Below are 14,916 nucleotides of genomic sequence, written 5' to 3' on the forward strand. Positions count from 1 at the left end.
GTTGAGTTATGTCTCAGTGCTTGATCTGTTTGAGAATCCCTGTGTTTACTTCATCCTACAGTGAAACAGAAGCAAAACACTCTAGAAGCCCCTCAAGAATACTTATTTCTGACTGCCTGTGTGCTATCTTTAATAAGTATGATTTTGTTATTTTTCTGTATGTATTTTCAGTTGATCTAGAAGTGACATGAAATTACTAGCGTTACTAGAAATTGTGAAGCGGGTAGCTGTCATAGGTGATGCTCAGTGCATAGACGCTGAGCACGATGAGGCAGAAAAGAACATTAATCAGCTCCTCAAAAATTCACAGTCTAATGGGAAATTTAAAAACTGCATATGCAAAACATGTGAAGTAGCCTTGCTTAGCTTTCTACTTTCTTGGTTTGGACAATTCCTCAATTACATTACTGAACCAATTTAAACTTACCTTCGTATAAAAGAGCAAGAGCCATACGTTTTTTTACTACCTACCTATTACAGTCTCAATAATAGATGTCCAGATAACTGCAGGAAATGTATTTGCCTTTAGAACAAAACCAGAGGCATGTTACATTATTTTGGTGAATGAAACTTAGAAATTCCCCAAATCGTAATGTAATGGATTTCTGCAAACTGTATATTTTGTTGTAATGTATGACCAAAAAAAAAAAAAAAAAAAAGAAAAGGAAAAAAGCACGTTATAGAACTCTAACTTAATAATTATGGCCAATTACTGATGCTTAGTGATAAGATAATTTGCAAATAGCCAAACATAAGATAATTACACAAATATTATGGTGATGTTCTTGAGTTTGTGTCATTAAAGAATTTCTGATATGGCTTTTATATCAGTGACTGAAAGGGAAAAGAAAGAATAAAAGGAAAAGCGTACAAATAATTATAGTAAAGCGAAGAGGAGGAAGAGGTGTACGAATTCCCCATGGCTGGAAGCATGTACGGGTGAGAAGTTGTCGTATGTGGAGTGTTCGGTCGTGTGGAATTTGCTCTCCTAGTAACTGCACCTTCTATGGTTAGGATTTCCCCACTATTAAATGAAATGTGTCATTGACAGTTGCTGTCTCCTGCTTTATTTAACCAGGGTTTTGCACTGACACAAAGTTACTGTCATTGTAACCTTTGTGCTCCTCTGGTTTTTTGCATTTCTGACAGGACTGTTTTCTAAGTTGTAGGCCCCGGGGTGGGGGGTGGTGTGTATGCAAATTGAACCGAGATGTCCAAATACAACTTTACACGTGAGGCCTAGCTTCCGAATGCCTCCTGGATTTGCCCACTGTCGCAGAGAGAGACTTTGTAATTACCAAGAGATTATAGCACAATATGAAAGGGCCTGAAAGCAGGTTTCTTGCAAAGCAAGAACGTATTCAGCACAAACTTAGGAAGAATCGGCGGAGAAGTGAGGCGGAGGTATCTGAGGACGTTAAGGCTTCAGGCAGAGGGTCCTGCCTGAAGCTCCTAATGAAAGTAGTAGAAAATGCTTTTAAAAAATGTCAAGGACTGTCATTTGTATCCTCCACCAAGAAAAGGGTCTTCTGAGGATTGTAAATGAAGTGCTGGCTCTGCCCAAATACCCTGGGTTTGGCCTTTTTTTTTTTACTCCAAACGTAATGAAAATGGAGCTTAATGGTGCATAAATAAAAATAATTAAATGGAAGATAGTAGTAGTGGTGCATTACCTGAATTAATATACAAGATTAAGGGGCCAATAACCCAGAAACAACTTCATTATTTCGGTGTTTCGTATAAATGAGACAACTCTCTCAGACTAGAATAAAACATAGCTTTAACGCTACCATTTTGCTTTCAGATTTAAAAACAAAACATTTCTCTCGGATTGTGTTTCTGATGTTCTCTTTGACATATGGTTTCAGCACGTGTTCTTATTGAAACAAGCCAGGTTATCAGTTATACCTCTTCTGGGTATGTCTTTTTAAATTGAAGCTTAAAATTTGACTTATTTTTAGTATTGATTTCATAGCCAAAACTAGAATCTGTGATTAATTTACATGTGTTAATTTTTATGTCCTTAGATTCTCTCTCTACTTGCAGAAATTTTGACAAATGCATAGAGCAATGAGCTGCGTAACATTGAAAGCTTGTAATCATTTGTAAAGCTGTTTCAGAATGGGTGATTTTGTAGAAATAAAGGGGCAAATTGAATTTATTTATTTATTTTTTATTTTGGGGGGAATATAGCAGTTCTTTAATAACCACTTTAAAAAGAGTATAATATATAAAACTTTTGAATCACTTGTTATAAACCTGAACTGATACAATATTGTAACTCGCCTATACTTTGAGGAAAAATTGGGCAAATTGACTTTAGAAAAGAGAAAGAGACAGAGAAAACTCCAGTTGTGACTACCAAACGTTATCTCTTTTAAGGAACAAAAAAATCATGTATCAGATGGCTTCCTAAACTGTTCTGTGTTTGACTTGCCAACATTGGATTAATAGAGAGTTTAAGAAAAAATCAGAAAAAAAATACCTATACCTCCCTTCTTATTAGTGATTATTCATCCTCTGCTCATGAAGAAGTCAGGGTTTTCATTGTCCTTCTGCCATCTTTTAATCTCTCTTCCTTTCCTTCGCTGGACATGGACAGTGACATTGTCCTATCCGTTTTCCTCATCAGGCTCATCCAAAGAATCTCTTGCAACCCTTAACATCAGACCTTCCCCATGTATTGTAGACCACACTGATTTTCCCCTTCTTGGAACTTTCTCAGAGATGCTGTGTTCTTTTTCCAATCACTTGTTACTTAAACAGATATGTCCTTCCACCTCTGTTTCATATACAGAAGCCTTGTCTCATCCTCTAGCAAGGACAGCAGTCCTTGTCCTTAGGTATCTCCACTATGCTCTGGACCAACATGGTCCTGTAGAAATATACTCTAAGTCCCATGTGTAGATTTCAATGATCTCTAGTAGCCACTTTTTGAAAAACAAGAAGGAACAAGTGAAATTAATTTTCGTAATGCATATTACTTAATACATCTAAAATATCATTTCAATATGTAATCAATGTAAAAGTGATTAATGAGATATTTCACATTCTTCTTTTGTATGAAGTCTTCAAATCTGGTGTACGTTTTACATTCCCAGCACACCCCGGTTCACACAGGCCACATTTCAAGTGCTTAATAGGAACTTGTGTTTTCTGACTCCCATATTGGACAGTGCAGCTCTAGAATATCATGCTCTAAATCAGTGTATCCAGAAAATTCAGATGCAAATGTCGTAACGATATATCCAGGTATCATACACAAAGTAAGAATCCACTTGCTTAAGCTGTCTGAGTCTTTGCTGCAATTAAAGTTCACTTGTGTTGAGCTGTGCTGAGAGTAATCTTATCCCTCATGCCTTCATAAGATGTCTGACTTCATTAATTTTAGAGATAGGCACTTAACGTATTTAGAAAATGTTCTTAATAGTTCAGAGTTTTTAAAAGACTCAGTGTTGTGTATCTTTGGACAGGTTAATTTCTCTGTGTTCTGATATTGGGATTTGAGGCCATTTTAAAATGAATTATAAGATCAAAGCTGTGGTCTACATGACACAGCATTGCTCCACCGTAGGAAACTTGCACATGCAGAAGTGCTGGGAAAAAAGGCACAGAGCTGCAGTGAACAGTGGTAAGGAGGTAACACATAAGCGTGAGAAGGTTAAGACACGTGATTTGCAGCCCAGTTACAACTCGGCTACTCATGTCGTGTCTGTTTAGCCAAATCACTTAGACTCGCTGAGTCTGTACAGCCTCCTTTGCAAACAGGAAAAGAACTCCAAGACTGTTGTGAAGACCAAGTATGATAATATATACAGAGAAAGCTTATAACAGAAAGGATAAGACACATGGAATATGTCATGACTACATTTAGATCCTAATATTTTCAAATATGAGGAATAGGTCATCAGGTCTGGATGATAACAGGCCCTTATTGTATACCCATTTTTGAAGGGCACATTTTAAAACTTTCCCAAGATTAAAGGGAAAGTGATTCGCTTTTTCTGAACTGTTGTATTCAGATTTATTCTACCACAGCACCAAGCGGTGTTCATTAACGTACAGAATAGTACAGATAAAAAAATACAGGCAAACTATAAAAATCACATATTAATTAGCAAATTATGATGCACTTTTTGAAATTTGAAAAAAGGAACTTCTGAGTTCATAGTAAAAACTGTCTGTAAAGGTCTTTTGAAAGCTCTGTTCAAACATTACCAACGCCATTTCTGGTTTTTCGGCTTTTCTTCAAAAAAACAAACTTGTCAGAACTTATTTGGAAGATTTACAGCATTATTAATAACTTTACTTTGACAGGAAGGCATCCCGATTAGAAATCATTTTTGGTGGTGTAAAGCTCTGTGGTTCCCATCACAAGGCTAGTCGTGGGCTCAGTACACGTCTCACTTAGAAAGCGATGCTGGGCTTTGTGCACCTCCATAGTGATGTTGGATTAAGCACCTTGCTCTCCCTTGGAAGAAATCCAGAAGTGACAGCTAGGGCAGAACCGGGGGTCCATGGGCTACTGTGTGCACTGAGCTGCAGGGAATGTCTTCCATCAGAGCGCTGAAGTCAGTACCGCCTGCCTCTCTGCTTCTGAGTGCAATTGTCTGGTCTGTAAAGCACTAAACGGCTGGGCCTTCACTGCTTGGAGATCAGCCTTCCTCACTGGGCGGCTTCGGGGCAGTTGAGATCAGCGGGGTTGCTACTGCCAGCGTCTCCCAGCACCCATCCACTGGGAACCAGAGGCAGGGAGTCTTCCGAAGCAGGCCCTTGCTTATGGACCACCTTGCCTTCCACTAGCCAACATAGAACCAATCCGGCGATCTTTGGGGCATGGCAGAAAGCCCATCTTTTAATCAGGGTTGAAAAGCAGGAATTTCTAGTCTTTACAACGAACAGTGCATTCAGTGAGGACAATCTCAGATTCTTTAAAGCTTTACGTTAAAATAAGATAAACTGTACACTCTCCCCTTTCTTGCCTTCGGTCTTAGCATTTACTGGCTTAACACTTTAGCTCCTTGTTTGATCTTTTTCTCACCTTGTCCCCATTGAGAGGGTGAAAGATTGAATGAGGAAGAGATTTTAATGCTAGATTTTGTTTCTGAATTTTTCAATCTGAGATTTGACCCTAATATCTGTACCCTTATACATATTCATGTATTTATATATTCACCCAATAAATAGGAATTGGATGCCTGTTGTATGCCAGAACTTATTTTAAATGAGTCATAAAGTAGAAAAAGAAGTCCCTACCTTGATGGAGTTTGTGACCTGTTTAGAAGACAGAAAATAAACACATACACATAAAGATACATCAGAAGTGAATAAGTGCTATGTAGAAAAACAAAGCAGGAGAGGAAGTGAGAGATTTAACTTCTAGATAGAATGATTTGTCGTGGGCTCTCTGAAGAGGTGATCTTTGACCAAAGAAATAAACCGAGTCGAAGGTGTGAGCTGTGCAAACGCAAGGGGCATTACGGAGAGCAGAGGCACCAAGGCTGCTGCTTGCTTGCTGTGCTCGCTTCACCCCGGCTTGCCTGTCATGGAGGAAAAGGAAGGAAGTTTGAGAGAAATGAGGCCGGGGTCAGGTCAGGTAAAACCTTGTAAACAATAGTAATCACTTTTTTACTGTATGCTAAACGTGATGGTTTCAAGTAGGAATGTTGCTGTGACCTGTGATTAAAATCATCTCTGAAGAATGGTCTGCAGGTGAGGCAGAATATACACTACTGGAGTAGACAAGGTGAGAAGTCTTGGATTTTACCATAAGTCAAGTCCACTTTGATTAAGCGTGGGAGGCAGGAGCAGAAGGCACACTCTCCCCTGCCATCTAAGGTCAGGTCATTACGGTAACCATACATAATTGTTGAGCCCAGGACAGGGTGTCTATTGCCCTGGTACAAGGGACACTAATACCCCTTGGCGCTCTTAGAATGAAGAGGCAGCCTGTGGAATAGGAGAAAAGTTTTGCAAAGTATATGTCAGATAAGGGTTAATATCCAAAATATATAAATAACTCATACACCTCAATACCAAGTCAAATGAAACAAAACAAAGCAAAAACAGTCCACTTAAAAAATGGGCAGAGGACCTGAATAGACATTTTTCCAAAGAAGACATATGAATGACAAATAGGTACATGAACAGGTGCTCAGCATCACTCCTCATAAGGGAAATGCAAATCAAAACCCAACTGAGATCTCGCCTCACACCTGTTAGAATAACCATTATAAAAAAAGATAAGAAATAGCAAGTGCTGGTGAGGATGTAAAGAAAAAAGAACGTTTGTGCCCTCTTGGTGGGAGTGTACAGTGGTCCAGCCACTATGGAAAACAGTATGGAGTTTCCTCAAAAATTAAAAGTAGAACTGCCATGTGATCCAGCAATCCCACTTCTGGGTATATAACCAAAGGAAATGAAATCACTATCTCGAAAAGATATCTGCACTCCCATGTTCATTGCAGCATTATTCACAGGAGCCAAGACAACATGGAAACAATCTGAGTGTCCATCAATGAATGAAAAGAAAATGTGATATATATGTGTGTGTGTGTGTGTGTGTGTGTGTGTGTGTGTGTGTGTGTGTGTGTGTGTGTGTGTGTGTGTGTGTGTGTGTGTGTGTGTGCGCGCGCATATATGTATGTATATATGTGTGTATAAATACATGTGCATATACATACATATATACCTATATATATATTAGTGTGTGTATATAATACGTTTTATATATATGTGTGTGTGTGTATATATATATATATATATAATGGAATATTACTGAGCCATAAACAAGAAGGAAATCCTGCCATTTGTGACAATATGGTTGGACCTTAAGGGCATTATGTTAAGTGAAGTAAGTCAGAGAAAGACAAATACTATCGATGTCGCTTATATGTGGAATCTAAAACATCGAACTCATAGAAACAGAGAGTAGGATGGTGGTTGCCAGAGTGTGGGGGAAATTGGGGAGACGTTGGTCAAAGGGCAGAAACTTCTAGTTATCAGATGAATACGTTCTAGAGGGTCTAATACACAGCATGGGGATTATAGCTATAGTACTATAGCCTTATAGTCTGGAAAGTTGCTAAGACAGTAGATGTGCGGTGTTTTCACCTTTCACGTGAGTGCACACACCCAGACTGTTAGTTATCTGAGGTGATGGATACACGTGTTACCTAACTTTACTGTGATAATCAGTTTGCAGTAGGTACATGGGTATCAGATCAACACGCTGTACATGTTAAACTTACACAATGTTTTATGTCAACTCTATCTCAAACTGGAAAAGTACAAAGGAATACACTAATGAATATCAGAACTAAACAGAGTGGCTTAAAGTATTGCTCATGCCAAAAGGTAGAAAAACATGGAGACATTAAGAAGGACTTAGAGGAAAACCATCCCTCTCTGCATGGCCTAGTCCTACCGACAAGACAGAGGTGGCAAAGCATGTCATCACTCGTCCACATGCGTTTATTCTTGCAAGTGTCATGAAATGTACGAGGTGCTGGATGTTCAAACATGAATCTATGGAAGATGATTTGTGTCCCTGATGATTGTAGAACATTGCTCCAAAATACCACGGTCCCACCAGAGCTCTCTTCAACTGGATACTACCAAATCTTAAATAAGATCATTCTATTCAGTAAGAAGAATAGACTTTATTAGCAAGGGCGGGAAACTTAAACCTCCTGTGGATTCTATATAAAGGGGAAGGATCATCAAGATAGGTGTCTGGCACCTCAAGTTGTTAAAAAATAATAGACAATAAATTACTGCCCTGGGCCTGTGATGGTTTCTGACCTCTGCCCAAGTACTCTGTGACTTTCCAACTCCTAATCTTACTATCTGTGTTCCACCTTTGGATCCTGGCATGCTAACTTAATTTTTGATGCTGACCTGTGCCTTGAACCCAATCAGTAAACCATGAATGACACCCTCTTGTTTAATAATCCCCAGAAAGATGAATGGTGTATTTGCCATGATCTAGACAATTAGAGTATCACTATTATTACTACTATAGCCAGTAGTAGTATTACCATCATCAACAGCAACGATTTTCAGAGTATATGCTGTGGAAGAAGAAAAGAGAAATGAGTGACTCACTTCTTGGCCCTAAAGAACTTGCAATGTGCACATAGTCGTTGCTCATTATAATTGATTGATTCACATTCCTGGATATAAGGGAATTTAAATTTATAATTAAGGCTTACAAGAGGTCTCATTTTTAGACAAGTAATATTGCATGACATTTTCTCTTTCAGCTAGGGATTTTAGGGCAGTTTATAAATATTACCTTGATAAACTTCACAAAACCCCTCAGGTCGTCTGTATAAAACTCATTTGCAGAGAATTAATAAAGAAAAAACATGCCTTCAGATCAGGTGATCTGCCCCGAGTCAAAAACAGCTCTTAGTACTGTTCCTTCCAGTTGGGTATACCAGTGAGGCCCACCCCTGCAGTATCACACTCTAGGAATTGTTTTTGAAGTATTACTTCTCTCAATATGAGCTGGTAAAGCAATTAGAATATGTTCTTATAACCTCATCTCTCAGGTTAGGATAGTAAGGCAAATATATAAGCATGGAAAGGACAGGGTTGGTCAAATGCTTTGCTGTGTTTGTAACTGCCTGTTACAGTGTGTATTAGGGTACAGTAGGTAAAGGAGACGCAGATTATAAATGCCTTGTGGCCAACTTCTTTCCCATGTCATTCGTCTAGAATAAGAAACTACCGCTTCTAGCAATGCTGACTTGTGAGGACAGCTGACACTGTCCATTAGGATGACGCAAACCCAAACCCAGTTTTTTATGAGACGTGTAATCCACGGGTCTTGGGACCGCTTTCTGCACCTGCCCAAACCTTGGCCTCCCCTGCTGGGCCCACTCCCGAGACTAGACCACTCGCCCCACTTCCAGGCCACAGTTGCTCAGCGCAGGCTTCTGTACATCCTGCCCACTTGTTGCCATCTCCTTCCTAATGGCCAGCCTCCCCCAAGGCAGGGGCCCAGCTCTGTCAAGACGACCGATGTGCCCTCTGCGTCAGAAGGTGTGGTGGTTCCTGAACCCAGATGAAGCTGGCAGCAGAACCCTCCCTCATCCCTGGTCTGAACGCCTGTGGCTTGATAGCGTCCTTCTTAGGAAAGAATCTTCCCTCGTTAGTGCTTTATGCCAAGTATATAAAGTGAGAAAGCACAAAGCCATTACAGAAACACTGAGGCATTGGAGAGGTGTGTCTCTCCACAGGAATTTCACAAGTAGAATGGTGGGTAGAAAGAAAGGTTAGTCTACATAAAATAACATGCAGCTCAGATCCTGGATCGTGTCTTTCTAATTTTAGTGCAATAAAAGAACAGAATTGACTAAATGCAGGAGGTGAGTCTGGTTGGGTTTGAGTGATGCAAGGCGGAGAGAAGAAACACTATGAGTTGTGTGTAATTGTGTAACGTTTGCTATGTGTAGGCAACATCTTAAGTTACATACACAAATATTGTCATTCCCTGCCCAGATAGTTACGATTATTGTACCTATTTTGAGGAGGAGGAAATTAAAGCAGAGAGAAGTTAAATAACACCCTAGGGATAGCTGAAGCCTGTGTCTGAACTGGTAGCTTGACACCCAGGTGTGGTTTCGCCACCATCCATGAATCCTCTTCAGGAAGAGCAGGAAAAAAAGCAGCGGGTGGTGAGTCACTTTGGCATTTTGCAGGGCACAAAGACATGGAAAAGAGGCTAGAAGGGGTGATGCGGTAAAAGAGGTTTTAAAGGCAAAATGAGGCCATACCATTGCTCGTTAAGACACTCCCTTCACTGTGCTTCCAGGGCTCCACAGGGCGTGGTGTCCCTCCTGCTTCTCCAGAAGATCTTTCTTAGACCGTTTCGCTTCTTCCTCCTCGTTTTTCTCACCCTCAGATGCTGAAATGCTCACTCGGCTCCATCTCTGGATCTCCGTTCTTTTCTGTCTACATTCCCTCTCGTTGATTTTGTCCAGTATCATGGGTTCTACAGCTGATGATTCCCGGATGTTTCAATCCTGAGTCTCTTCTCGTCATCCACACTAGTATGTCCAGCTGCCTAGTTGGCACCTTCACTGGGATGTCTAGTTAACACACTTTACGTGGCAAAGAAGTCAAAAAACCCTCACCCCTGCCTCGTTAGAGACATGCCCACCTGTCTGGTTTTCTACTTACTGAGGCCAGAAATGTTGGCTTCCTCCTCAGTACCTCTCTGTCTCTCATCCTGCATCCAATCGGTCCGTCAAATCTTTAGGTTGTCCCTTCAAAATACCCCCCAAATCTGAAAGCATCTCGTCATTTCACGGCTGCCACCCTACTCCGGGCTGCCGTCGGCTCGTTCCTGGACCAACAGCGCAGCCTCCGGCCGGTCCCCTTGCTTCCGTCCTTCCTTGCCCTCTGTCAGGTTATTCCTTACACACCGCGCAGAGCAATCCTGTCAAACTGGGCGTCAGGTCATGTCGCTTTTCGGCCTGAAGCCGTCCGGAGACATCTGGTTTGGAGTCAAAGCCCCCATCCTCACTGTGGCCCACAAGCCCCTCGTGGTCTTGGCCCCAGCACTCTGCAGCCTCATCGTCTACTGGTCTCCCCTTTGCTCAACATCTAGGCTTCTTACGTTAACACTCCAGACACGCCCAGCTCAAGGTCTTTGTGCTCTTACCCCCGACATTCACATGACTCACTCTCTCACTTTGTACAGGTCTTTATTCCAATCTTGTCTTCTCCGTGAGAATCTTTGCAGCCATTTCATCTGAAATGGAAAGTTCTCCCTCACCTGCATTATTTGTTCTTTTTATTTCCCTCAACTGCAGTACTTTTTTCTTCAGCATTCATTGATACCTAACATTATGCGTGTCTCCCTCCAACTGAAAACTGTATGTGGTCTAGTCTTTCTTTTTTTAATAACTTTAGCATTCCCAGCATTAGTACAGCACCTGATATAGTATGCATTGAATGAACGAATGAATGAATTACTGTAAATCACAATGACCCCTACCTTCTCTTAACTTTTACAGCTCTATATTATTCATTTGGAATTCAATTATAGTCTGCTATGATTTTTTAAAAGCTTTTCATGAGGAAACATCCTGGGATTAACAATTTGATTGTAACCTCATTATATATTATGAAAGGAGAGTATGAATATGCTTTTTTATCAGCCCGCCCCCATGCCTAATTCAGAAGTGCACAGTAAGGTGAATGAATAAGTGAACAGGAAATTTGCCAGATGGGTACAGTGCAGTTGGTGAAGGATGGGCCATGGAGGCCAAGAGTGGGGAGGGGTAGTAGAGGAGACTGGAATCTGAGAAAGATAACTGAAAATTGAAGATTAAGGCAGAGAAGGTATAGGCACCTAACATGGGCAGTCAGGCTGGTAAGGGCATCCTGCCACCGAAGTGAAACAGAGTCACCCCTGATAAATTCAATATTTGACCCACATGCCAGCTTCTTTTAGTCAGGTCTTCCTGTTTGTCAGAGCTGTATTCGGCAGATGCCAGACTGTGTTCTGTTAATTTTAAAAAATAGAAACAATCTAAGCAGTTGAGACAAATAACAGACCCCAGAGAGATTGTGCTCTTTTCTGTATTTCCCAAGCGTTCACACTGAATCAGTTCTTACATGCCGAAAGGTTAGACAATATAATTCTGGAACCAAATATAAACTTAGAGTAATTTCCAAGCGCCTCATTCTAGAATAATAAAAATTTAAAGTGCAATTCTGGCATATTTTAGACTCAAGGAATATATACGTACATGTATATATAGCTATATGGCTCAGCAAACTGGTCAGGGGAGAACAGGTGTATGTATACACGGGTGTGTGGTGGAGAAGAGGGTGGTGAGAGGATTCGGGTGAGTGAGAAGGAATGAACCAAATCAGGACACAGTGCCTGACTTTGTAGCACACAGAAGGAGAGAATTCAGTGAGCAGAGCTAAGGCTTATTCTAACAGGGCTCATCAGCCCGACTATGTCCACAGGCTGGTAGAAACGTCTACAGAAGTCACGGCACAGGGGAAGCCAGGAAGAGAGAGGCCCTGAGGGGAGGTGATGAGAAATCAGAAGTACACTTGGTGAGAATGCGAAACCCAAGGACAGGTCGTGGAGGGGCTGGTGGTGTGTCCTGCACATAGCTGAGAGTCTTGTGGCTGTCATCCCGTCCTAGCTCCTGCCAGGCGCCAGACTGCGGGGAGCGGCCTCGGTGTGTATAGCGTTGCCCCCGTCACCTGCATCTTACGTTGGATTACTGCTTCGGAACATGGTTATGCTTGACTGTGAAAGCAAAGATTTTGGTATCAAAAGTGATTCCATAGGGGCTTCCCTGGTGGCACAGTGGTTGAGAGTCCGCCTGCCGATGCAGGGGACACGGGTTCGTGTCCCGGTCCGGGAGGATCCCACATGCCGCGGAGCGGCTGGGCCCGTGAGCCATGGCCGCTGAGCCTGCGCGTCCAGAGCCTGTGCTCCGCAACGGGAGAGGCCACAGCAGTGAGAGGCCCATGTACCACAAAAAAAAAAGGGATTCCACAGAGACACACATTCACTTCCTACCTGATGTTTGTTAGAACATAGGCTGTCACTAAATCAGCACCATTTCCTTATTTCTGTAATACTTGCAAATGAGCTATACCTTGACGTTCTTTTATCGATCTTCTCCCTCTCTCAGGGACTTTTTAATCGACCTCTTTGCAAAATACGGAGCTATATCCAGCTGCCTTCCCCTAAAGACAGGTGACAGTGTTATCCACACATTCGAATGTTGCTATTGAGTCTGATTTGTGGCGTGTTTCCATTGCTTTCAGGGTTCTCTTGAAATTCCATCGCTTGGATGTATCCTTCAGACTTCGAAATTCCCCTCTCGCCTCAGTTGTACTACATAGCTTCTGAGACTGTGTCGTGTGGACTTTTCTCGATGGGGGTGAGGAGTGGCTCTGTTTCTGCAGAAATTATGGCATGTGTCATTCTCAGAGTTTCTGGCTCCACCTTTAGCTCAGCATTTCCAAGAATCAGACTCCTTATTGAATGCGCTGTTCAACACCATGATTGTGCCTCTGTTCTTTGTAAATCAATGTCTCTTCAGCTCCTGTTAACTGGAGAGGGTTTTTACGTCTCCTGCTCAGATGAGTCTCCTCCTCCTCCTCACAGATCTCATCCGAAAACACGAATTTTCTATCATTTCTTGGCCCCTTAATGCCTCTCCCTTCTGTTATTTAACTTTCAATTGTATCACTTAACTCTGTCAAGTATCCTGACATGCAGCTTGCACAAAAGCCGCTATCCATGCTGAAACTCGTCTTATTGTTGGAGACTCCTCCCAGATTAAAGATCTGTGCTTGTGCTTTGTGTATCAGCTTCATAGGAACTTCCCTGGATAAAAGAGACAAGGAATTTAACAAAACCCAGTGTTAAATCTTCCGATAATATATGTAGGTCAACCTAAGGCTGTTAACATTATACATATAAGCACCGACGCATTGAAGCACCTAACAGACAGCATCCCGATAGATTATCTGCTATAGAAAATACAGATCCTTCCGTCGAGTTTATATCTTTTATCATAAAATTATTGTACACTGAGCCATCATGGTGTAGAAGAGAAATGATGAGGAAAGCAAGAAAGAGAAACACTTGAACTCCTATCTGTCCCGTTTGGCCCTTGGACATATGAGTGAGCAGTCAAGACCACTGTGCTGTTTTCACACGAGTTTTAGGATTGCAAATCAGTGCAGGTGATACTGGTTCACTGCACCTCTAACCCTGCCTTAGCCATAACTCTTTTTACCCATGCTTTGAGGATTCAGGCTCAGCTCTGAGTGCACTGAAGCAAAATTGGAGCATCTGGGTAGAGTGTCAGAACAGCAGAGCTAACATCAGTGCAGCACCCCATTGGCTTCCTGCAACCCAGACTGCAAATGCTGCATCAGTGGTGGTTGAGAGGCTGTAGATTAGCTCGTATTCATATCTAGATGCAATGATTTGTGAAAACTTGTTGGAAAACCTCAGTGACATAGAAAATCATTTTTTTCCTGTGATCTTAATTGGGTTTGTGAATATATGTTGGTGCTAGTTCAGAGTACAGTTCCACTGTTTTATTCTCAGTTATTGTATTAATCTTCTGGTTGTTTTCCTTAGCATGCATGTAAACAAACTAACAGCTTGACCTACTTAGCATGTGGAAGAATAGCACTTAAAAAAAAACGATTTATGGTATATGCTCCAGTTTAATCTTTGGAGAAAAGGCTTGTGACATTACTGTTACTGTTACCATTATTATTTACTGTGGCCAAAGCTCTGAATTTATGTCATTGAATCATAAATCATATAATCATGTTTTTTGTTTTTCTGTCTTGTTCAATTAAATGACCTGAGTAAAGTAATATTGTCTTAGGTTTTGTTGTTGTTCATTTGCAGGCTGGTGATGGAACTTCCTTCTTTTGACTTCTAGATTCCTTGTAAGTAAATTTACGACCTTTTCCTAAAATTGAGAGCCTCTAAAAAGTTCCACTGTTTAGTTTTTACCTCTTTACATACAACATAAAAATAATTCTAAGGGGAATATATTTTTCCTAAGCAATTCTTTATATTTGCTGAGACTTTCTTGGTGATTTTACGAATTTGGTATATACATATGTTTTCTGAGCATCAGTGTCAAGAAAGTAACCCTCTAAAACTTTATGACAATCATACTCCTAAAAACCTTTCAATAAATAACATAATGTATTATGAATACTCTTATTATAAGTTAAATACTAAGTGAACTCAGGTGAGAAAACTTCAAATAGTGAGAAACATTTTCTTCTTTGATCCGCCTGCCAATGACGTTAATTTACTTGGTTTTCACTGAAACCGTGCTCATCATAAAAAAATTTCTTTGATATTTATGTGGACAATAGATGCCCTTTTTAGGA

The 14,916-nt window shown here is 41.0% G+C and overlaps 1 long non-coding RNA gene across 1 annotated transcript in view; it reads left to right on the forward strand.

Annotated features, from left to right (window-relative positions):
• The window catches only part of LOC308608171, a 553,808-nt gene extending 539,355 nt beyond the window's left edge, over positions 1–14,453 (forward strand). The window contains exon 3 of the long non-coding RNA XR_014014102.1: positions 14,420–14,453. This is a non-coding gene — a long non-coding RNA (uncharacterized lncRNA). The remainder of the gene's footprint in view (positions 1–14,419) is intronic.
• The last annotated feature ends 463 nt before the right edge of the window (positions 14,454–14,916 follow it).

This window comes from Mesoplodon bidens (assembly GCF_964165515.1).
Source record: "Mesoplodon bidens genome assembly, chromosome: 20".
Classification (NCBI taxonomy): domain Eukaryota; kingdom Metazoa; phylum Chordata; class Mammalia; order Artiodactyla; family Ziphiidae; genus Mesoplodon; species Mesoplodon bidens.